Raw genomic sequence first — 24,292 nt, 5'->3', positions numbered from 1 at the left:
GTAGACTTTGAAACTTAACACTTGGCTGCAACAGTCACACAGCATTGCCCTGCTGTAACAGAACCACAGTTACTTCTTGGAGATGATACAAGAGCCATTGTACTAGAACACGCACTGTCATGTTCTGCTGAACAGGCATACTAACCAGACTGACACTTCACACGGGTTTAGGGTCCTACAGAGGACCAAATCTTCCTTTCTCTTCACAACTTTTCACCGTGGGTGAAATTTTCAGTTTAAAACAAACCAAACGCATCAAGACACAACTTCTTCCTCCATAAAAGAGGCCTCTGAACAGCTAACCACCCACTCTAAGACACACACACAGGCATCAGGTCCCAAAGCTGGGTTACTGTAGGAAGGCAGGGAGAGCAGCGCGGCACACACTGCAGGCCAGCACTGCCCTAGCAGCGCCTCACGTACCTGCACTCACACCCACACGCGGGCAGCGACAGCCCCAGCCCATTTCAGAACGCTAGGCCAAGAACACGTATGAATATACAGCCACAGGGCAGGCAGCTAACATTTATCACATGTGGGCTGAGGTGCTTTTTCTACCACCCTGTTCTTCCCTTTATATAAAGGAGAAAACCACATTTTGCGACTTTAGGTATACGATGGTGAAAAAGCAAGAATAAAAACTCTGATCAGTCCTGAGAAGCGTAGCTATTATTCTGAAGACCATTTCAAATCAGTCTATAAATAATAAGTCTTCCAGAATGACACCCTCCGCCACAGATTTCAAAACAGATCATCTCACGCTAGTCAAAGAAGAGCACAGTCTGTAATATAACAGCTACTTAATACTTCCCTAAATCTTGGAATTGTCTTTTTAAAAAACTTCTCTAGGAGTTCTACTTTTGAAGGTCAGAAAAAAAGTCAACTTCCCCCAAAAACGAGTGAAAAAGAAGTAAATCACAAACAACAGCCGGCACTGGGTATGGAAAGTACACATAACAAATGTGTTTAGACCTTCCTGCTGCATGACCAAAGGCTTACAAACAAAGCCTTTATCCCACACAACGCCGAGCTGGTGGGGGTGCTTTTGCTTGCCTGTTAGGGTTTTGGTTGGTTGGTTTGCTTTGCTTTCTTCAAAAGGAAGAATAATCTGCAGGCAAAAACAGATGAACCTGTTATATTCAGAACCAGCTATGCTTACAAGTAGTATGTACATCACAGAACTGATTCTAATACTGCACAAATAAAGATCAGCGAAACAGTGTTTCACACAATGTATTCCAAGGCAACGCGGTGAGAAGCAGTAAGCTTCCCACAGAGTACACTATCGTAATGCAGTATTTGCTGTATCAAGAGTTTTATAGTTTATTTGTTCCTTACTCCTAAACAAGAAAAAAATCATTAATAAAATGTAAATGATGAAAGCTTATACACTTAACTGTACAACATTTAAGTTACCATCACATTCTATTCTTTAAATCCATACCAATTTCTATGAGATTTTCCTCATAGGAAAAGACCAAAACCACTGAGAATTAAGGACTGCTTAAGAATGTTCAAATCTTAAGCTCTTTGGCTCATTTCCAGAAGTAGCAGGTATCCACAGATGCAAATAGCTTCAATGAGAAATGTGCTACAAATGCCAACGATAATGAACTACAGTAGAGATTTTTTTGTTTTTACAACAGTTAGAGTGGGCATATTTATAAGGTGTTACAGTAGTGCTTATATGTATAACACGTGTGTAACAGTAGCTGGCTGTATGTATAACCATAGCAGCTCTGGAGGCTCAAGGAATGCCTGTGTAATTCTGCATAAACAAGATTCCAAAACAGTCAAGCAAAACACACCTGCTTATGCATTTTCTGAATGTTTTTTATATTCAAGCCAATGAGTCAGAAGAAAAAATGCAAACATTCCAGTAAAAATGGGTTGCAGTGTATTACAGTTTTACTTTCATCTGTAATTTCTGCGTAGAAAGCCTAAGTCTTGAAAATGCTAGTATCGAGAATCTAAACAATCTGCCATTCAGCAATATTAAATCTGTGTACACATAATGATACCCAAGAGAAATCACTCTAATTGGGCAAGCCACGGAATTAATAGTGATCATGAAAACAAAAGTAAAATAAACAAAAATGAATTTAAAAAAGCAAAACCCAAAAGCAAGCAAGCAACCAACCAATACCAACAAACCACCACACATCTCAAACCCTCAACCACGCCTGGGGTCCCATCCAGATATCGAACGACCTCACCATGCAGAACTGGACAACAGTGGAGGAAAAGCGACCAAGTGACAGAAGGCATAGAAATCAGCAGTGTAATCAAGAAGAGAACCACATACCTTGTATTACTAAGAGAACAAAAGGGAACATCCTGCTTAAACTCAAAACTAAACCCTGAAGACCAAGTCAATGAAGACCGTTGTATTATTCTGAAATATTTTTCAGTGTAAACAGAAGCAACCGCTAACATAGTAACACCGGCACGCTAAAGAGCTGGGGTCCCTTAGTAAGGTTGGGCATGATTTTTGCTTCATCTTTTTACTTTAAATCTTTCTGTACTTACCCAATATATAGCCTCAGTTCAGGAGCTCATACATCCATTTCCCTGCTACAGTTGACAACAAAAACACTATAAAGGAAGCAAGGAAGGAAGCTTCCAAATGCAATTAAAACAGTGCCAATTATGTCATCAACATTAGTTTTCCTGAGATAAAAAGATCCTACCTAAACTTCAGTTTACAACATTTCTAATAAAGATGATTATAAAGTATCTTTAAGATGAATATTTCCAAGCTATTGCTTGTCCCCTCCAGCACGCACAGATCCCCAGCACTAGAATGGATTCCAGTCACATAGCATCATAGAATGGTTTGGGTTGGAAGGGACCTCAAGGATCATCAAGTTCCTGCCACATCTGGTACTGCATTCTGTTTTTGAGGCCGTACATTCCCTTTGAACAGTTCAAAACAGATCTCACTGCTGTGTTGTTGGAAATAAGCAATGGCTAATTGCGCCCCACAGAAAGAGTTCTAAAAGTAGAGAAAAATCATCAAAATAAATCCGTTACTGAAAGCATTTCTTCCCCTGGAAATTCTGTCATATTTCTCAAGAATCAAAGGAATCACATGAGGGAAAAAATTCCTTAGATGTCGAGAACCAATTTTTCCCCAGAAATTGATCAGAATAAGAACTCAGCATCTCTCAATACTTTACTCTTAAATATCTAAAAGATACTTCTGTATTTTAATTGCAGCACTCTTCCTTGATGTTTACCCGTAAGCTGTGTTTGTTACTTGTATTTCTTTTGTTTGTCTTCATGTTGGACCCATCATCAAAATTGGACTAAAAATGCTTAAATGTAGTTTTACTGTTCAGAATACAATCTCTTGTTTCTACTTAACTTAAACAAGTTTTTTAAAATGCAGTCACACACACACACAAAAATAAAATACAGAAAAGCAAGCACACATGATATAAATTTCCTCAACCCACCATGTAAAAAAAAAATTCATTTGCAGGTTTTAAAGACTAAGCCATTCAAGAAAGGAATTAGGTAGCAATGCATTTCATAATGTATTCATCCAGTCATTATTACAAAGAATCATCACAAAACCAAATGGACACTAGACCTCAACAATTAGAGAACAGTTATTTGAAAATGAAGTGAACAAATACAATAACACTGTGTTAAAAGCAGTGAGGCAGGAAAGAAACTCTCAAGTTTCTCAATATCTAGATGTTGTTCAGAAGACATCCTGTACGGTTGGCACACATCCTGGCTACCCTGTCAGCATGTGCTGTTCTCCTCTCGTTGGCTCATTAGGTTCATATAATCAACTTGGAAAAGAACAGGGACTTCCCTTGAAGCTCTATCAACTCACAAAGTACACAGTTAAGGTATCAAAATGAAATTAAATGATTCAGGTTTTCATAATACAGTTATTATGCCTCTTGCAGCGCTTGATGAAAAGTAATTTTGGCACTTCAGTCATTTTAAATCATCACAATAGAGACTTTACAGTTATGACTACGCTCCAAATCATACTAGAAAGAAACAAGTCTTCATCTTTCTCCACAGTCACAGGACCACCTCTAAAGCTTCTCAGATTCTGGTGGGATATTACTGGTTTCTTTTCTCTGTCCTTCCCCTCCTTTTTAATGGGCTGCGGGACTCCTTTCTGTCTGTCTTCTAAAATACAGCCATTTGTGTCTGACCAAGACCTAAGCAAGCTCACTGTTAAGGTATGTTCTTAAGACATCTTACAGTGGTTTTCTTTTTGTTGTTGTTTTTAATTATTGTTATAAATCGTGAGGTTGATTCTGGCGATTTCCACTGTTGCCAGATGAACTTTTGCACAGAAGTTGCTTTTGCGCATGAGGTTTTCCATTTCACATGATGGAAGCGTGCACAGTGATGGCTGCTAAGAGTTCTGAAACTGGCAGTATCTGCCTTCTGCCCTGTTCTTGATGGATTTTTTTAAAAAGTAAAGTAGAAAAAACAATTCTGAAGCACTTCAGTTGCAATACGTGAAGGATTATCAAAGCAACGGCAACAAAAAAAAGAACTAATAACTAAGCACCAAAAAAGGCAATGCTTTCTTCCTTCTGCTTTTTCACATTACTCACACCTTATAAAAGTCCATGATAACAGTACCCTCACTCCCTCTTGAAAATGCTAGAACTTCTCTGAATTTTATATAAAAAAATCCTCTACTAGAAGTATTCTGATATAAGCTATAAGATGCAGAGAGATTTATAAAAAGGAGGTGAAATAAGGAGCAAAGAATACGTTCACACAATATCCTGAGTTGGAAGGGATCCATAAGGATCATCGCTCTGGGAACACAGAAAATCTTTAGCAAGAATGGCACGGGGGAATGGCAGCAGAGTTGCCTATGCTACATGGCTTCACTTCTCTTCCTCTGCCCTTTTTGAATTACAGCCAGGTATCACAACTCACTGTTCCACAGCTCTTTTGCACTCATTTCATCAGGATTCAGCATTAATGCTGCTTTAAGAGGTGAACAATTTATGCGCAATAAAGTATTTTAGATACTTGGATACTACTAAAAGTATTTTTATTCTTTACTGAAAATAGCATGAGATGAAATGAGCATGAGAAATAGCAAGGAGCTACTGTGAAGCAGCCCAGTTTCACACACAGCTTACAAAACTCACTTACATTTACTAATGTTCCAATATTAAATAAGCCCTACAACCAGGAGCACCGGAAGGTTTAACATACAATTGTATACAACTGAATAATTGTAAGGGAGATTGCAGTAATGCTAAAACTTTAATGAAAACTGCTGATAAAGAAAAACAATGACATCAACCTGAATTTGATCCCAGTGCAGTATATACCCCCCTTCCACCCGCACACTGAAAGACAATCACCACCCACCACCTGAGCCATCCCCAAGTATAATACACAAAACATAACTGATACAAAACTCACTTTCACTGGACAACATCTAAAATATGTAAATACCTGTTCCTGCAGGTCGTAGTCATAGCTATCATGCAGCAGAAGACTGAGGACATACCGAGTATAAATCATGGCATCAATGCCACACTTCTCTAGCTCTTGTCCCAGCCAGGTCTGCACTGGACCCAAAGCATGTAGCAGAGACATTTCAGAAACAGATACAGGGCCTGGATAAGAGCTTGAGGAGCTTTCTGATGGCAAACCATCCACAACAACTGTACAGATAGGGCGCATGAATCTAGGTGGTTGGCATCCTTATAACGTGAAGCATTTTCTGTAGTTGATATTCCGTCGATATCTGGAGGTGATTTTCACTCCAGTAAATAGGAGAGAGGCTTGACTTCTAGGACAATCATTTATATTTCCTGGCAGTTAGCCGTCTAGAGACGAACATCACTCTTCAGGCATGACCAGTGAATAAACTAAATCCTAATAGCAAACACATATGTAGATGTGTTTTTCTACCTTAATTTCACATTGAGGCCAGATGCAAGTCCCCAGCAGGACCTATAAAGAGGAAAAAACGATAAGTTGTGATATTTTGTATCCACACACAAACAACATTAAACAGTGAAAAATCAACAATGTAGAAAGCAGTCATTTACATACTGCTTACTTCACCTATGCAGTACACCTGGTGGGTGTCATTTTGAAGAGTAACAGGCATTATTCCAAGTTTAAAGGTGACTTTTAGAAAAAGTGCTTTTTCATGCAGGAAGAGAGACTCTTTCCAACAGTTCACCTTCGCTTGAAATGTACATTTGACCTAACTTCAATAGAAGGTTGAGATTTTACTTACTATCTGAAAAGAGACCTTTTGATCAAAAAATTTACATTCATTCACATCAAGACTGATTGCATATTTTACATCACTAGAAGACAATATAATCCACTTGTTTTGCTGTGACTTCTATCTACGAAACAGAAAAAACTGCCCTGCCTATAAAACACTGAATTTATAAAATTAATCTGGCCAGCAGCTTCACCAGACCCATAAACTACTTCCTACATCCTATCACTAAATAGTTGCTATTGTCAGGTTTGGTTGTTTTTGCTGTAGATTTTTTGTTCTAGTTTCACTATTTGCCTTGCCTCAGACCAACACAGCATTTCATTATCTAAAATCCATCCACATAAAAATTTGAGCAGAACATAATCTACTCATGTAAGAATCAACATTTGTCCTTCTTCACATAAATGACTACACCAGTCTCACCTTAGCGAGCTTACACTTTAAACACTATCTTAAAATAGACAAGCCAGCCTAAGACTTACAACACCTGCAATGCCAAACCAATCATGCATAAGTAAGGTGGAGAACAAGCCAGCCCCATGCATGCAGGCCTTTGGTCCGCTAATCCAGAGCAAGTCAGGTCCAAAAGGATTTGGACCAGCCTGCCAATCAGCCGAACAGCAATCTGGTATCTGTGCAAGTTTTCTCCTCTCCAGCTCAACAGTAGAAAGCAAAGCTCAAATCCAAGCAAGAGATATACCTTCACTGAAAGAAAGCACCAATGAAAGCATCTAACAATATCTACCAGTTCGTTTCAACCCCACTGCAAGGTGCCTGGGACTGACTCACTCAAAACAGCCATCACTTCCTGCAACTCGGAGCAATACTGTGTGGGCAGCACATGTTTTGCGGCCAAACAAAACAAATAGGTGCCTTTGCTACTGACAACTATGTCTACACGACATAAGACGACAGCTTTTAGGAGCTTTCTTTGCATTACTATTCAGATACAGCTGTATACTCACAAATTTTAATGAATCAATTGCAACATCATCAGGAAAAGAACCCAAAGCATTATGATCTGAGCTGACAAAACGCTGCTCAATAGGTAAGGCTGCCTTAGTGCTCCGATGGCAACCTTCACTTCAGCAGGCAAGTAACACACCGGAATTCAAGCTCTGTCAGTAGCACGTTTGTATTACTTGGCTTCTCATACGATAACAGAAGGAGAAGTACATAGAAACGTTCTGCAAGGGCTTACTGTTTCATCACAAAATGATGTACAAGCTGCATATTGTGACTAATATTTTCTGAATGAAAAGTCACAAGTCCCAACTCTTAAGCACTTCATATCCTCCTCACTGCTGAAAAGCTCAATTTCACTCAGAAGCTTTTTTTTTTTTTTTGGAAGTCAGGAGTTAAGAAACAAGACAAAGTTTCAATGATGTTCCAAGTCTTTCATTCAAGCTTTTGTTATCATATTTAAATTCCCCTTTTAAACGTTATTTCATTACATCTTTAAAAATATATATAATACAAAAATTGGAAATCCAAACAAAATTCTCAAAGTTCTCATTTTCCAACAGTCTCCAGTACTTTGCCTCACAAGAAGCGTTAAGCATCTATTTCCATTGTGCTTCAGAACAAAATTCCACGCAAGCTGAGAGAGATTTTCCTATCGCAGCCCTACGCAGAGGCTTTACATACCAAATTAACACAAGTCACTCAACTTTTACAATAACATTATTTGACAAATCAGTTATCAACTCTTTTTAATATCTTTTTCACACTGTCCTGTTAAAAATAACACCCTCTGTTCTTGCAATAGTCACAGCCAATCTTAACAGAGAGACTACTATACAGCTTAAGTAATTAGAGCTAGGCTAGTTACTTCAACTACCAAGCTGGAAAGAATTCTCCATTTCCAGCTAAAGATATGATGGACGGACACGCCTTATGAGAATTTCCAAATAAGAAATGGCACATATCTCTCAACTGTTTGTGAAAACTGTATTCATTTCAAATCTCCAAGTCAAAAACACAAGCTGAAATTCCTATAGGACAATTTCTGCTCACTCCACAGCCAAGTACACTTTTTCCTTTCTAGTAACCTCCAGATTTTGTAGTACTATTCAACAACTTTTAGGAAGCACTACAGCCAAAATACAAAGTGTCCTATGAAGGAAAGGGAATACAAGAGCACATAAATAAACACTGACTTTACCCCTTAGGCTGTTTGAGAACAGACACTTTTCCTCAAAGTTCTACTGGGCGCCATAATCACTGGTCATCCTTTTCACCCCAAACAGTCAGTGAAAGACAACAACCGAGCATCAGTATGCTCAAATGTAGTTACAGGAAAGCAACTTTAAGCGTTCTATCGTGAAAAATAGGAAGGAGGACCAATAATATGGAAACCGAAGCTGGAACACTTCATGTCCGTTCCCTATGACACTGTTCTTGCATGGCAAATCTCTTCTGAAGACTAAACAACCTTAGTCTTCCCTGTAAGTGTAATGGCATACGGCTATTGTCACGACTAATTCACAGAAATAATTCAGGCTGTCTTGGACCACACAAATGCCTTCTTGTGACAGTTGTGGCCGCAGGCTTACAGTGCAAAGTTACACCGAGATCACCAAAGAGTACAGTAAAAGGAAGGTGTAATTAAATCACTCTTCATTTAGACTTCTATAAACCCACCCAGAAGGCACCAGTATATGTAAGTGTTCTTATCAGACTACCAGCAGAGAGAACAAACTGACAATTCCCATGTCTTCATCAGCTTTTTCTCTGTAATTCCCTCTGATACAAAAAAAAGTTATTTTAAGGAACTTAAGGTTTTTTTTTTTTTCCCCCCAGTTGTTTCTAATCTTGGAAAACAGTGAACAAAGCTAAACCATAAAACCCTCTGAATTAATCTAAGGTTGCCTCATCTATATTTTATCAGCACCAAGAAGCCCATGAAAACTACGTATTCATATGACGCTGTTCTGAACAAATATTTTTAAATTGAAAAAGCAAACAGACTTCATGCTTCCTTAAAGATATACCTAGTATCACGACTTAAAGCAGCAGAAAGCATTGGAATAGGGGAGTAAAAAAAAAAAGCCACATCCTTTATTACTATCCTTGTAGGTAAACTAAAGCACAACGGACTGCTTCCTGTAGATTATCAAAAGGTAACTTAAAAAGCAAGCAAACCGTCTGCAGGCCTAAATCCACAACACAGGAGTCTAAACTCCAAAGGAAAGAAAAATTAGAGGATCTATCCACTGAAGGAAATTGGAAACTAATAACCATTCCCAGAAGGGATAACCACCACATCTGTGCTTCCAGTGTGCCATTCTGCCGAACACCGCATGTTAACAACTGGAACAAACACACCGTCACGCAACACTTGTCTTTAGTGCTGTTTCATACGCAACTGCCACTAATATCCTGTAAAATATGCCAGTATACTGCATCGTTTGCAATTAAAAGCCCTCATTTTCTAAAGGTGTGGGCCTTTTTGCTACAATCTTTGACGACTTATGACAATTTCTCAATGCATGAAAAAGCAATCACAGCATTCTTACTTTTTTTTTTTAAGAAATGTGGGCATAGAAATCCTCACATTTTTAACTGGACACCTTTTCGAAGTAGCACTTTTCTGTTTTATTAAGAACAAACAAGCAATCTTTCCTCTCCATGACAACTACACATACCAAAAATCAGTGAACCCTATTTACTATAAAACAGAAGGGAAAATGTTATTGTGTGCGGTTAATAACATAAAAATAAGTATTCACATTAGTATCTTTCAGTCCCATCCAGAAAACTGAGGATGAAACGCACAGTCACAGATGGTAATAAAAGTCCAAAATTTCTCTTATGCATTATGGAGGAATCGGCAATTTTACCACTATTTGTTTTGCTTCTTTCAGTGAAAAGTCTCAACAAAACCTTAATATGCAAACCAAAGGGCCACACTCTGGGGAGGGCACTGTCACAGCCCCAAAACAAAGCCTATTTAAACTGCAGTGAACAATGGCATCTGTGTCCTTAGGAAATTTCACATGGCACTTAAAAGACATGTGAATTCAGAAGAAGTTGTTATTTTTTCATCACATTCCTCGACGATGTAACAAATCTGGCCCTGCAGTTCTCAGGGCAGGAACAATCTTTTCATGTGTTGGTGATGTTTGGTGTTATTGTACAACAAACAGCAGAGCAGAGATTTGATTCATGACTAAGGCACTGAATACAGTAAAACAAAAAATACTGATGATGTCTGCATTATGAACAAGCCTCTGCCTCCATCCCATTTCAGTCCATTTCTGTCACAGAGCTCCAGAAGCGTTGCTGTATTACAGCAAACACAGATCAAAACTCTGTCTGGAATCAAAGCAAGGAGCACTTTAAGGAAGAAGCAAACAAGCAGCTCTGTGAATTAACTTCTCAAAAAGAGAAATTCTGTGTATATCAAGTAGCATTAGCAGATGTGCAAGAGCAATACAATCTTGTTTCCAGTGGATAGATATTTTAGTTGTCTGCTGTCTACCCAGGCTGCGGTTACACTCTGGTTCTAGAGTAACTCAGCCAAGTGGGAACCCACCTGGGACAGCAAACAATGTGGGGATGTCACCGCGGGATGTTTCTCTTGAAAAAGCTGCTTGCTTATTTTCATAATGTTCATCCAAATGAAAACTCAACGCTGCTAATCATGCATCAAAGCTTAATGGAATTACTCAAAGAACTCAAGAGCTACCTTAGAAGCCTCATGTTCTTACCTTCTTAGCAAATAAGAAGAACACAGATACAACCAAAACAACACAGGGAAAGTCATCAGCACAGTTCTGTAGGATTCTGCACCAGGACCTGCATTGCTTAACAAACGTGTAAGTGACCTGGAAGGCGGGATACGTGACACAGTGCTGAAGCTACCAAATTACAGCAAGCTAGCAGGGACAGCGAACAGAATAAGTGAAAAATGCAGGAGTCACTTGTGAAATACAGTGACTGGGCAATGAAAAGGCAAACTAAATTCAGTGTAGAGAAACTGGAAATGAAACAGGGCAGGAATAACAATTTTATCCTATTAATACTAAGTTCCTCATATAAAACAATGAGTTCTGAGCTCACTGTTAATCCCAGGGTCTGGTCCCTAAGCAGGACGTTAGAAATTTCATGAAATTGCAAGCTTAGACCCTGCAGCAGTCAAAGGACTGAACCACAGTACAAAACCGAAGTCATCTGTTTCACTGCACACACATACAGTGCTGTAATGGATATACCTTTAATTGTTGTAACCTGCAATTTGAGTTGTGCCTCACAGGGATTCCACGGCACGAACCACCTGAACTGATGGAGGATGAACACCCAACACAGCAGTGCAGGGGCAGCAGTGCCCTGACGTGAGCTGCCTTCAGTGCCCCAAAACCCCACACAGCATGCTGCCTTCCTGCCCTGAGCAACTGCCACACGCAGACAGAAGCCAAGCCAGGAGCTACATGAACTCCACCAGCACTTCATGGACATTGTACAGACGCAGTCCACAGACGAAAGGAACATCTGTGTATAAATGAAGAGACTGGAAGAGGGGTGGTGATTAATGAGAGCATATCGGGTAGCGTGAGTAGAGCAAGGGGTGGAGCTTGCGTTGGTTTGGGCTGGGATATAATTAATTTTCTTCACAGTAGAATGTATCCAGCTGTGCTTTGGCTCTGCAATCAAACCAGCTTTGATAACACAGGGATGCCCAGGCTATCGCCAAGCAGTGCTCACACCATGTCAAGGCCTCCTCTTTCTCAGGCTGCCCTGCCAGCAAGGAGAACAGGACTGCAAAAAGGCTGGGAGGGGACACTGCCAGGGCAGCTGGTCACAGCTGGCCACAGGGATGTCTCATACCGTATGTTGTTCCCTGCAGTAAAAGCTGGGAGAAAGATGGCAGAGAGACGCACGTTTTCAGTAGGAAGTTGCAAACTGTTTATTTGGCTTTGCTTTCACACGCAGCTTTTGCTTTACCATTCTGATCCTCTTCCCCTCCCTGCTGGGGGAAAGCGAGCGAGCGGCTGCATGCTGTTAGCTGCCCACTGGCGTTATCTGCAACAGCTGCACAGAACTTTGGTCCTGTAATATCAAAACAGACGTGCCTCTCCACGGACAGAGATTGCTCAATGGCTTGTTGTTTGTTTTCGTGCTTGTTTTTTTGTTTTTGTTGTTTTAATCGAAAGTACCTACAAGGTAGTATGAGCTGCATACAAAGCTTTATAAAACAAGGATCAGGAATTCCTTGTCAAAAGATACTGAAGACACAATATATTCCTATATACATATTTAGATGGGATTCAAAAGAAATTGAACAGGAGAGATCTTTTGAAAGTTTCCAACAAGGCAAAACACATCAGGCTAAGGAAATGCCCTAGGCAGAAAATATCGAAGGGCTGAGGGCAATTTGGGAGAAGTATCACATGCACTTTCCCTGCTCCTCTGTAACAGCTCACCTACAGATGCTGATGCAGACGAGTACTGGATTTGACAAAGCCTTTGTCTGAGGCAGTACAGTTGTTCTCATAAAACATTCATGCTCACCATAATACAAGAACAACACTCGAAAAAAAGCAGCTGGAGGAGTTCAATTAGCTGATCAGCTCATAGAGCCACGCGTTATTAACATACATGGACTTTGTTACAAAACGTCAGAACATCAATCCTGCCAAAGAGCAAAGCAAAAAGTGAGCTCTGGGGAGCAATTACTAATGGGCAGCAGAACCAGCAGGCGAGGCACCTGCACTAGGCTCAGCTGCATATCCAAGATCCCAGTGTTCTTAGCACCAGAATAGTCTCCACTTCCTCAAAATAAATGTGTAACCTAAGATGAAAAACCTACAATATGTAAGTAAAAAAAAAAAAAAAAAAGGGGGAGAGAAAAAAGTATGACCTAGCAGCAAAACCTGCAAGCACTGTGAAGAACAGTCACAGCACACTGTGTCCACCGCATATCAAAACTCCAACACTTCACAGAGGTACAAGAAGATCTGAAAGTGGCTTCACAAGAAGACTCCTTTGAAAGTGTTCCTATCATGAACAGCAGGTTTGCAAGAAGTGTCTCCAGACAGTGGACAGATAGGAAGTGGTTCTTTACTATACATGATAGGACTTACGGAAGCTCTATCAGTTGACAAGTTTTGCAAAATCTGTTTCAACAGCTGTCAATTATTTAGTGAGCAAATTTTATCTTCAAGACAGGAGTATTTCATAGCATTGCTCAGGAAATTGTTTCAGGAAAAATCAAGACTCAACATCAAAAGACGAGGAAAATCCAAAAGGAAGCACTTCATTTTGCAGCACGTAACCACTAGTTCCACTTCCAGAAACTTCTGGGAGTCCAGAGCAATTCTGACAAAACTTGCACCCAGGACAAATAAAGCAATTTCTGGGAGCACGCTTTAGTTGTGTGCTTGCACCAGACAAGCTTAGGTACTGTGTACTTGCAAGCTGCCGGAACGGTCCTATCTCCAGCATTTCAGTACTCCTCACAACTTCTGAAAACACCTTCACATGGAGATCAGATTAAACAAATCAAGAGCTATTTATAGATGGTCGGAACCTACAGGAGTGAAAATACCGCTTCACTGATTTCAAACGCCCAGCTGTCACTAGCTACAGAAACATTTGCATCGTTCCAGAAAGAATTTGTCCAAACAAGGTTACCCATCTATTAACACAATCCTAATGAGTCTATTCACAAAAATGATGGAGGTATGCTGTCGTGACAATGCCCCTTCCCCCCCCGTCTAGTTAGTGTTTGTCCAGCACTGAATTTGGCACTAAACTGAAAGCTCGACTTAAAGCTGGTGCTTGAACTCACTTGTACTTGTTTAAACAAGTCTACAATATTTTTAAAATCCTAACTGAAACAAAATGGACACACATCGCCTAACTTGGAAATCAGAATTTTTAATAAGCTTCAAAATACAACTCGGTGTCTAATGGCAAGGAATTTAAGTATTTTCCACAGTGAACTTGAAAACCAGTTTGTTTTAAATGGAAGAAAAGTCACCTTTGGTGGGTCAGTCTTCAACAAACACAAATAAGCCGTCAACTTTTGTTGCCACAAAGTTTCCACAACAGGTGTAGTAGAGGAAATGCTATTGTACGTCCTGGTGACACTGGGAAGCGCTGCTACTAGCCTGGAATACTGTGCATCAGCCAAGTGTGGTGAATCCAAGAGAAACAGCGGCTGCTAGTTCAGAAGAAGGCATATATGGACGCCTCCAAAAAGCAGACAGTGCCTCAAGTCATTCTTAACAGTAACTCCCCAGACATCAGTTTAATTTTGGTATCACACCACCATCAGGTTTCAGACTGTTCTGTTTCATTTCTTTCTGCCAGTGAAGATGTCAGTATGATTTAAGTGCTTCAAATCTGAAGTTGCAGGTCCTATCAGCATACCAGATCAAAGTCTGCGACGAACATCTCACCCTCTCACACCCATTACACACAGGGAATACTTGGACGGATCGCTAGGGGGCCTGAGAGGAGCTGGGGAGAACCCTCTCCAGCTCTAACTTCAAAGAGGAGAGACATCATCTATCGTTTTTATTCAGCCCCATGAGAATTGTTTACAGAGACACAATTTATCAGAACCTGTATCCTTTCCTACGTACACATACAGAAGCAACAGATGGCATACCGTTGATTACGATTAATGACCACTCTTCAGCAACTCTTTCTTAGGTTTAAGAAAACAGAAAATGTTAATAAAAACCAAAACCTTGGTTTTGGGGGCAGCTTGTTCCCCTCCCAAGAGCAGGGTAATGGCTTGCAGGCCTAAGCACCAAGCCCTGAAACAGCCTTGCCTCCAGTGTCCCAGCCTCAGCGCCAACACGGACAGGCACTCCCTGCCTCCTGCAGCACCAGCAGCCAAAGGGCATCACCAGGAGAAAACACTGCGCTGCCCTTCCCGTCAGCCAGAACACCACCACCGCATGAAGCAGCCCACAGCCACTCTTCGTGCAACTGTACAGCATTTCACTCAATTAATACAGAATTTATTCTTAGGCATACTTTGCATCTTTCAGCTCAGGAATGGAAAGGAGAACGAATTCTGTATTCCAGACATGCAATAATTACTGTCCATTTAAAGGCAAAGGCAGTTCCCCACCTATTTATACTTTCAAAGTCAATCATTTGGCTATATATAAATTTCTACACAGTAAGTGACCACACTATACATTCTATTTCATTAACATCTACGTGGCTCTTTTCTGAATGCTTCCTACTGAAGTTTTCTGTACTTGGTTGAGGTTTTCTATACTGGGTCTGTGACTCAAATGGTCAGTTACTATCTTTTTGAAAAGCTTAAAAATAGCCCCACGAGGGGTTTAAAAGACAAACAGACTCAAATGACCACGCAGTCTTTTCAATATCTCCTTATTAAAAGTATTAGTGAAAATAAAAGTGTACGAACTAAGCAGGTAGACAGGTTAATATCGCTTTTAAAAATCAAGTATTTGCTACTTCAAATGATAGCTGGAAATTTCATTTACTAAAATACCAACTGTTAGACTATCACCACAGGAGAACTCTTACAAAAAGAGCAGGTGAGCATTACGCTGCTCCTCTTCAAGGAAGTTACAGGACTGTTAAGCAAGGTGTTTCTTTCACAACTCAAGAATGAAGTTATTAAAAACTGGAACTCTGAGGTTTCTCTCCAGCTGGTAAGAGATCCTGTTCAAAGACGCGGGTAAAAAGAACTACATAAATATGAAAAAATAATAAACTAATAGCTAGACTTACAGAATCGCGTTCTAACTCCTGTGTGACCCCACACAATTCAACATGACTCCCAGTGAAGTGGTTATGAAAACTCTGACAAAACAAAAACCAAGAACTCCTACAGGGAGCTGTGCTTTGCTGCCGAACGCAACTACGCGGCAGTGAACTTCTAACCCAGAAGACAGAAGCAGGAGAATAGGAAGTCACTGAACAGCAACCTTTAGCTAATTAGTAACAGTTGCTAGCTCAAAATCTTCGGGCAGCTGAACTAAAACACCATGAAAAAGCACAAGTCATTCCTTCAGCTTCCTGAGCAAAGTTATCAGTCAGACAAGTCGCTGGAAGCCTGCCCTGTTTCTGCCAACATTCTCCAGCTCCCCCAGCTCGGCGCACGGTGCTAGCGTTGTGCTCCCACTCAGCCAGAGTCTTCAAATTTGTTTCAAGTTTGTAATAACAGATTATGGTGTCACAAGGATTTAGTGAGAATTAATTACTCATTCAGTAGCAGCAACATGCATTACCCATTTCTTCATTAGTGATGCTTCAAGCAGCCTTTTCCCTTTAGGCTAACAAAACTATTTTCTTAAAAAGCAAATATGACACATCCTAAAAAAAATGCCTTTAATCACTCTGTGTATGTTTTGCTATGTTTCGCCACTTTGCTGTTAAAGATTATCTCAATCCAAATCTTGGCTGAGCTAACATTACCTGGAATAACCTTGCAGCGTGTATCTTGCAGCTGAGCTCTGCTGTTCCGATGTTAAACCGACACAGTTTTATGAAAGCGTGTTTTATTTCCTCCGCCTTCAGCGAGCCCCTGATCTCTCACTCTCTTATCTCCTTACTTCTTTTAACAGGACGCAGAATGTCTTCTGCAACGCAACTACAGATCCCTTTGGAATTCTTCTGCAACCAAGCTCGCTCTTCTAACTAAATCTCAAAAGCAACAACAAAAGCAACCCACACGCACTTTAATAATATATGAATAGCATAACCACTCCTCCTTTCCATACAGCATCTGAAACACAGGCACGCTCAAACCAAACAACGTGCTTCCATTCACTCCGTGACACAGCTGATAGAGCAGCACGGCTCTCGTCAGGCTCAGGCCAAGGTTCAGCCGCTAGACCACCTTCCTTCGGCCCTGTCACATAACGCAATGTTCAGACCTTATCCCCGGTGCAATTTATAAGGTGTTTGGGGGGGGATTTTATTTCTCTTTAGAGTACAAATTTTCACCTGCGATCCTTTCTAGAATAAGGCCCAAAAAGTTACAAACATGAGCAAAGTTGGCACTGACTGCAGATTTGAAACTTCTTCCTCATTACAATAATCACTAAAATGACAAATGTAATCACTTCCAAATTACACTGAAAATTAAATTTATTATAGCAAGTCTGCATACAGACTATCCTTAAACATAGCACGATCTAATTGACCTACCACATACAATATCACAACAGTAAAATGAATTTAAATTAAATTCAACAGAAAAAAAAAAGGGAAATTAAAAAAAAAATGAATTCAAAATTAAATTTCCACACTATTGAGTGAGAAGTAAAACTCCTGGAAGGAGAGATGCCAAAGCAGACATACTGCAGCTCAGTTACGAGCAGAATCCATGCAGGAAAAGAACACTTCTGTGATAAAATCCAGCTAACTGCACGTGAAATTATAAAGGAAATAGCAGATTAAAAACTAAAATGCTTTTGTAGCTTACGACTAAGCTAGAGAAGGAGCTTTCAGTAAGAACTTTGTGAATGGAGAATCTTTTTACTGAATGCTACTGAACGGTGAAAATGGCCTGATGATAAAATACACATTCCATCACCCAGCATCCACTACCAACGTGCCCAACCAGCTGCTGGGAAAGTACAAGAGCCCCTATAGTAAAAGAAGTGGTAACTGGCTGGTACAGATCTCTTCCTCCTAAACACTCAGGAAGCCCCGGAGTTACCCGATATTTCTGCCTAACACGAGGCTGGTAAATGACTTCCAAATCAGAAAACATGTTTTTCCCTCGTAGTAGCCAAATTTCTTTTCAACTATACACTTATACGCAACCAAACGTATTTGGTTTGAGCATTCAAACATTCATTTGAACGTGTTTACGTTGCATCGTGATATTACTGAGAATATCTTGGAAAAACAACTACAAGACAAGACAAACAATGTAAAGACAGCTCATTCCTATACCGACATTTACAAAGGACCAACGAGCCTGTCACTGTTCTTGAGCTGAACCGTATGATTCCATTCGCTGTCCCACAACACAGAAGAAACAATCCTGATAAGAAGAGCATATGAAAGAGCTCCCAGGATCCCATTTGTGCTCCAAGCTCCACCAGCAGCGCAGATAACTAGAACAGTCCCTGCTACCTCTCCTAGCCTACAGGAATTCTAACCGTTGCTGTCCTCATCACATTCTGCTTCGCCAGATGTTATTACTCATCACCTTACAGTAATAAGTTATTACCTACAGCTATTAGCCATTAGTTGCTATTACCATTACATAATTTTGGGGGCTTTAAGCATTCTGTCAGACACATATGAAAGATGTGCTACTGATGCATGGTCTGAAGAAAAAAGGCAAAATAAAAAAAGCAGCAAGCTACAAAGGAATAAATGGAAATGGGGCTCTTTTTCTCACACCATCTACAGAAACCCCTGGATTTTTATATATATATATATTTGAATATATTATCAATTAGATGAGTTTAGAGGCAATACTTAACATATACCACTCTCAATACCCACCATTATGCATTTTACTACGATTCTTTAAGGAAAGTAGTCTGAAGTGGTAGATTTTGCTCGGTTTGAGCTAAATTGATAGGAATTCTATTCGGACTCTGTGGTACTATTCCTAAAAATCAGTAAAATCTCACAGAATCATAGAATTGCTCAGGTTGGAAAAGACCTTCAAGATCATCACGTCCAACCACAACCTAACCATTCTACTCTAACTCTAACAACCCACCACTGAATCATGTCCCCAAGCACCACATCCAAATGGTTTTTAAACACGTTCAGGGATGGTGACTCTACCACCTCCCTGGGGAGCCTGTTCCATTGATTAACAACCGTTCCTCTAAAGAAGTTTTTCCTCATATCCAACATAAACCTCCCCGGCGCAACTTGAGGCCATTTCCCTTTGTCCTGTCACCACTGAGAAGAAACCAGCCCCGCTCTCACTGCAATCACCTTTCAGGTATTTGAAGAGAGCAATGAGGTCTCCCCTCAGCTTCCTCTTCCCCAGGCTAAACAGCCCCAGTTCCTTTAGTCATTCCTCGTAGGGCATATTCTCCAAGCGCTTCACAAGCCTTGCTGCCCTTCTTTGGACCTGCTCCAGCACCTCAATGTCCTTTCTGTATTGAGGTGCCCAAAACTGCTCATAGAAGATTCACCAGCGCCCATTATAAAACCAACTTCTTGGCTTCCTTCACTGCCCCTATTCACCTAGAAACAAGGTGCTCAGGAAGGACAAGTAGGGAAGCTGGCACTAAGTTATAAGCAGTGCCCAGATCCCACTCCATCCCTACTCCTGCTACGATGCACAGCAACGCAGCAAAGGAAAATGCTGACATCATTTTACTCCTATGGCATTTCTCTTACTCAGAAGAACAATGAACAGCAACAAGAGAAAAGCAGTGGGGAGTGCAGGCTATGGAATCAGCATATTAAGGTAACAGATGTTCAAGGCCTCCTGTCTTTCCTCTGGGGTCACATATCAACCTGTTCACCCCTTCCTTCTGATTCACCTGCCGATGAGCAGAAGGACTACAGGGTCACGTAACTAATGCCAATCTGCAGAACCTGCGGTCTGGAAGAATCATTACCTCCAATGGTGCACGAAACAGACAAACTGAGATTGAGTTCCACTGCTGTCAGCATGGGAACACCTGCTAAGCACAACGTGGCAGGGACAACAACTGCTGCGGTTTTCCATGGAGAGTTCAAAGCAGGATTTCCCCTGAAATTCTTGGAACATGAAGGACATTAAAAATATACAATGTACTGCTTGTCTTCATTCATGTTATCTACCTCCTCTCTTACAGCTCTGTGCTGGAGATTGGGGATTTTGATACATACACAACACACTTACTAATTGCAAGGGAGGGGTTGTATATGACCATTTTAGCACATCCATACTGACAAGGCGCGGCAGATGGAGGATTAGTACAAAATAAAATCTGTAGAGTTACATGTCATTTACTTTTATAAGGAATATTTTTGTCTTCAACAATAAATTTTTAAAAAGGCCATTTCAGATGGGCAAGGACCACAAGCATCCTGCACTGCTTGGGTTCAGGCACTGCGGTGAAATAGTTTGTTTCACGCAATTACCCACTGAATCACCGCGAGAGCGCTTTTGACAGCTAGGACACCCAATTTGATCTGCAATTTCCTCTTCATCACAGCGACGCTGAAGTCGTGCGTGCGACAGAAGGGCATAAAGCAGAGCACTTCCAAGGGCCGGCAGGAAAACCTGCCGCTCGCACCGCAGCGTCCTCAGGTCCGGTCCTATCAGCTACAACCCGACACGCAGAAAGCACGGGAAGACGGGAACGCCTTCCCCTAAGAGGACAAACCGCACCGTCCTCACCCTTCGGATGAGCGCCAGGTACCGCAACGAGCAATTAAAACAAAGACAAAACGGGGAAGCGCACCGCACTCCCACTTTTCTCAAAGTTTCGGAGGACGGCTGCGCGCAGCCACGCTTCGGGCAGCGCCGGTCGCGGGGAGCCGGCTCCGCTCCGGCGGGCGCGGGGCTCGGCCGCGCCACTTCTGCATTCAGCCGTAACCTTCGGCAAACCTTGGCCCCCGCCCCGCCCGCCGCCCGCCAGCGGCTGCGGCCCTGCCGGGCCCGCCCCGCGCGGCCATAGGACGCGGCTGCCGTCACTCCGCCGTCAGCCGAGCCCCGCCCCCCGCCGGCGGCAGCCCGAGCCTTTCTGTCCGCCTTTTGCCTTCAATAGGCCCCTAAAGGACAATGCTGCCGGGAGGGGAACGGAAAAAAAAAAAAAAAAAAAGAAAGAAAAAAAAAGAAAAAAAAGCGGGCCCGAGTCCCGCCGGCCCTCTCCCGCCTTAACCCCGCGACGCGGCGGGAGCTGCCCGCACGGCCCCGAGCCGCAGCGCTCAGCCCCGCTGCGCTGCCCGGAGCCGGCGGCCGCGGTGCGCAGCCGAAAGGTCACAGCGGGGCCCGCGCTGCGCTGTCACGGCCGCCCGAGCTCCGGCTCTCTCTGCCCGCGAGCCGCGCCGCCCGCCGCCCTCCCTCCGCCCGTCCCCTCCGGGCGCGCCCGGCCCGCGGCGCGGCTCCCCCCAGCCTCTCACCTGGCGCCGGGACCCCGCGGGCCGGAGCGAAGCGAAGCGCCGCGGGCGGGGCCGGGCCGGCCGCCAACCGCTCGCACCGGGGCACCCCGGCCGGGCCCCCGGCCCCGCCTCCCGGCCCTGCCCGCCGCCGGCGTTCGCTGTCACCCCCCGGCCGGCCCCTCTCTCCCCTCCCGCCGCTTCCTCTTCCCGCTCCCCCGCCCGGCCCGGGGAGCCGTCCTCCCGCCGCCCGGTCCCGCGGCTCCTCCTTTCGCCCTGCCGCCGGCGGAGGGAAGGAGGGAGGGAGCGAGGGAGGCCTCCCCGGCCCGGCCCGGCCCGGCCCTCGGCGCGGCGGCGGGAAAGGGAGGCCCCGGCCCCGTCCTCCCGCCGCCCCGGCCCTGCCCCTCCCGCCGCCGTACCCGGGCTTTACCTGCCGTGGCGGCGCGGAGCGGGGCCCCGGGGCCTCTGGCAGCCGGAGGAGGCGGCGGACTCCGTCCCGCTGCGGCCGTCCCCGAGTGAGGCGGGCGGGACGGAGCCGGGACCTGCCCCGGGAGGCGTTACGTAAACCGGCGGCGGCGGCGGCTCCCAGCGCCACGGGGAGGGAGGGAAGGGGGGGGGGGGACGGGGGAGGCGGCCGCTCCGTCACCCGGCAACAGGACTCAGCGCCCCGGCGGACCGCGCCGCAGGCCCCGCCCCGTATCCTTCCGCCCAGAGGGCGGCCCAGATCCCGCCGCCCAGGCGCGGGGCTGAGGGGAGCCGCTGGCGGGCGGGCGGGCCGGCTGTCAGGGCAGCGGGCAGCCTGTGCGGCTGCATATTGGGGAGGAAGGGTGGGGCAGGAGGGGAAGTGTGCCTTTGGCCTGGCGGTGCGCTACAGCCCCGCCCGCCGGGGGAGCGCCTGAGGAGAAAAGGGGCGGGAAGCGCCCAGGGCTGGAATGCGGAGGAGGAGGAAGTGGGGGTAATGACGGAGTGTCACCGTGTGCGGGCCTTCTGTAGGGCTCGGCGGCTCCGAGGGCACGGTGAGCAAATAGAGTGGGTTCGGGAGCCCGTCTGAAAAGAAAGGCTGCCATTGAGAGCCGCTGTCAGGAGCTGCGAAACTTTTATTCCCGTGGATGAAGTGCCGGGTTCGTCAGAGCTGTGTACGCACCGAGGGGTAACGATAGAGCAATGCTTTCAGCATGGTGGATGGATGAAAATAGGCCGCTGTGAGACTGAAAATATGACGAAGGCGGCACGCCGCAGTGCTAATTAAACATCTTAATTGGGAAAATAATAACGCCCTCTTGGATGTACATTGGGTCTGCTCATTTCTCGGCTGTATGAGCATACGCAGGTGTGAGGAAAGTCAATGTTATGTAAGATGTCAAAGTAAGTCAGACCGTGTCATCCTGAGGGTTTTCCCTTTGCTCACAGCTTCGTAGTGAGGTGTGCCATCTAACCTGGCTGACACTACCACTTCTGTCCAAGGAGAGCCTTTGCTGGAACCATGCTCCCTGCTGACAAGATGATCCCTCACCTGGGTGTGGGCATTCCAGCAAATTAAACCTGTGTTTAAAAACGTATCTCATAGAAACCGTGAATGTATGCCAAGATAGTAGCCACTGCCTCCCCACCTACGTACTTACTTGTGATACATGACAGCAGCGTTACTCTTACTTCTCCTTTATTTTCATTATAGCTAGGCATCTTTTTTTTAGATGTTCTTTACAAAGCACCTAATTTAGTTGTATGTTTGATTTAGCTAGCCAAATAAACCTATTTTTAAAGTTAAATGTGCAGGACTGTGTGGCTGCATGAGCTACTGACGTTGTCCTGAATGCTGCCGAGGCAGTAATTGATGTCATATGAACATGGAGTTAATCAGCGCAGCTTCTTCCAAACCTTGAGTATTATGGGAGTGCTCTGAAGAGAAAGCAGCGCTTCAAACCCTGTGCTGGAAGAGCAGAGTCATTCCCTGAGCTATTTAATTACTGTTTAACTTATTTTCTTGTTAAGAAGAGCTGAAACTGAAAACGGAAAAGCTTGGGGAAAAATCCTGCTGACTGTTTTCTGCTGAGTCACTCCACGGCTTTATCAAAAGCACTTCACCAACACAGCAATATGACTTGCGCCAATCAAAATCAAATCACCTTTTGTTTGCTCGGAATCTGAGTTCCCCTTTTTGAGATAGAGATAAAATACAGTAAAATGTGGGACGTGTGCAATTTGTCAAAAGTAAAAATCGGCACCAGTTTAAAGCAATCTCCACACGGTCTCCTGAACATATTTTCAATGTATTAGCAATGCGTATTACAAGTACAAACCCATTTACCTTATTTAACTCTTTATGTGGCTTTCCTGTGCCAAAAGCTCTGTGGAAGGGCCAAATGCTCTGATTATCAGTGTTCTCCTAAGGGAGGAAGTCAGAGCATACAAACACATGACAGATTATTCTGAATATTCACCTAGTTGCTGTGTGACATTTCAAACCCGCAGTCCTGCCTTTGTGGCCGGGTCTCAGGAATACTGATAGTGGATTTTTTTGTTTGCTTGTTGGTTTATGGTGAGTTTTATTTTCCCAACAGCCAACCAGATTCTGGTCTCCCTTTGGCAAGCGTTTCAGAAACAGCTGGTACATGACCATATGCTGTGTTGGCACCGCTGTGAGCTTATTTCCCACTTGTCCTCCTGGTCAATCAGAGCCGCTCCATGTGCTGAAGGACAGCTGGTCCCTTGGCATGCGAAGCAGCTAATGAACTTTTCCTCTGAAAAACTGTGGGGATAGACAGTGCTAACTTCGATCAGTTTTTTTTTTTTCCTTTTGGAACTGATATCAAAGGTGAAGGTTCTCTAAAAGAACGTTGTGTGACAGTCTGCACGCAGCAAGAACAGCTAGGTGGGTGTGCACTGTAGGTAGCAACGCTTGTTTGGAAAATCAAGACCAAACGATCTGTGCTGAAAAGAATGCTGAACAGACTCTGAGTGACTGATACATCTGTGCCTTTAGCTGTCAGCCTCAGCAAGTACCACTGTTTCCCTTTTTCATTCTGACCCCTGCTG

At 43.5% G+C, this 24,292-nt stretch overlaps 1 protein-coding gene across 1 annotated transcript in view; it reads right to left on the bottom strand.

The window, feature by feature from the left end:
- Positions 1-21,867, bottom strand: part of KIAA0232 (KIAA0232 ortholog) — a 65,283-nt gene extending 43,416 nt beyond the window's left edge. The window contains exons 1-2 of the mRNA XM_021394796.1: positions 21,687-21,867; positions 5,920-5,961 (exon numbers count right to left, since the gene is read on the bottom strand). The gene's annotated coding sequence lies outside the window, so the exon portion shown is untranslated. The remainder of the gene's footprint in view (positions 1-5,919; positions 5,962-21,686) is intronic.

Source organism: Numida meleagris, chromosome 4, assembly GCF_002078875.1.
Source record: "Numida meleagris isolate 19003 breed g44 Domestic line chromosome 4, NumMel1.0, whole genome shotgun sequence".
NCBI lineage: Eukaryota > Metazoa > Chordata > Aves > Galliformes > Numididae > Numida > Numida meleagris.
This window is presented reverse-complemented; position numbering and strand designations above follow the sequence as displayed.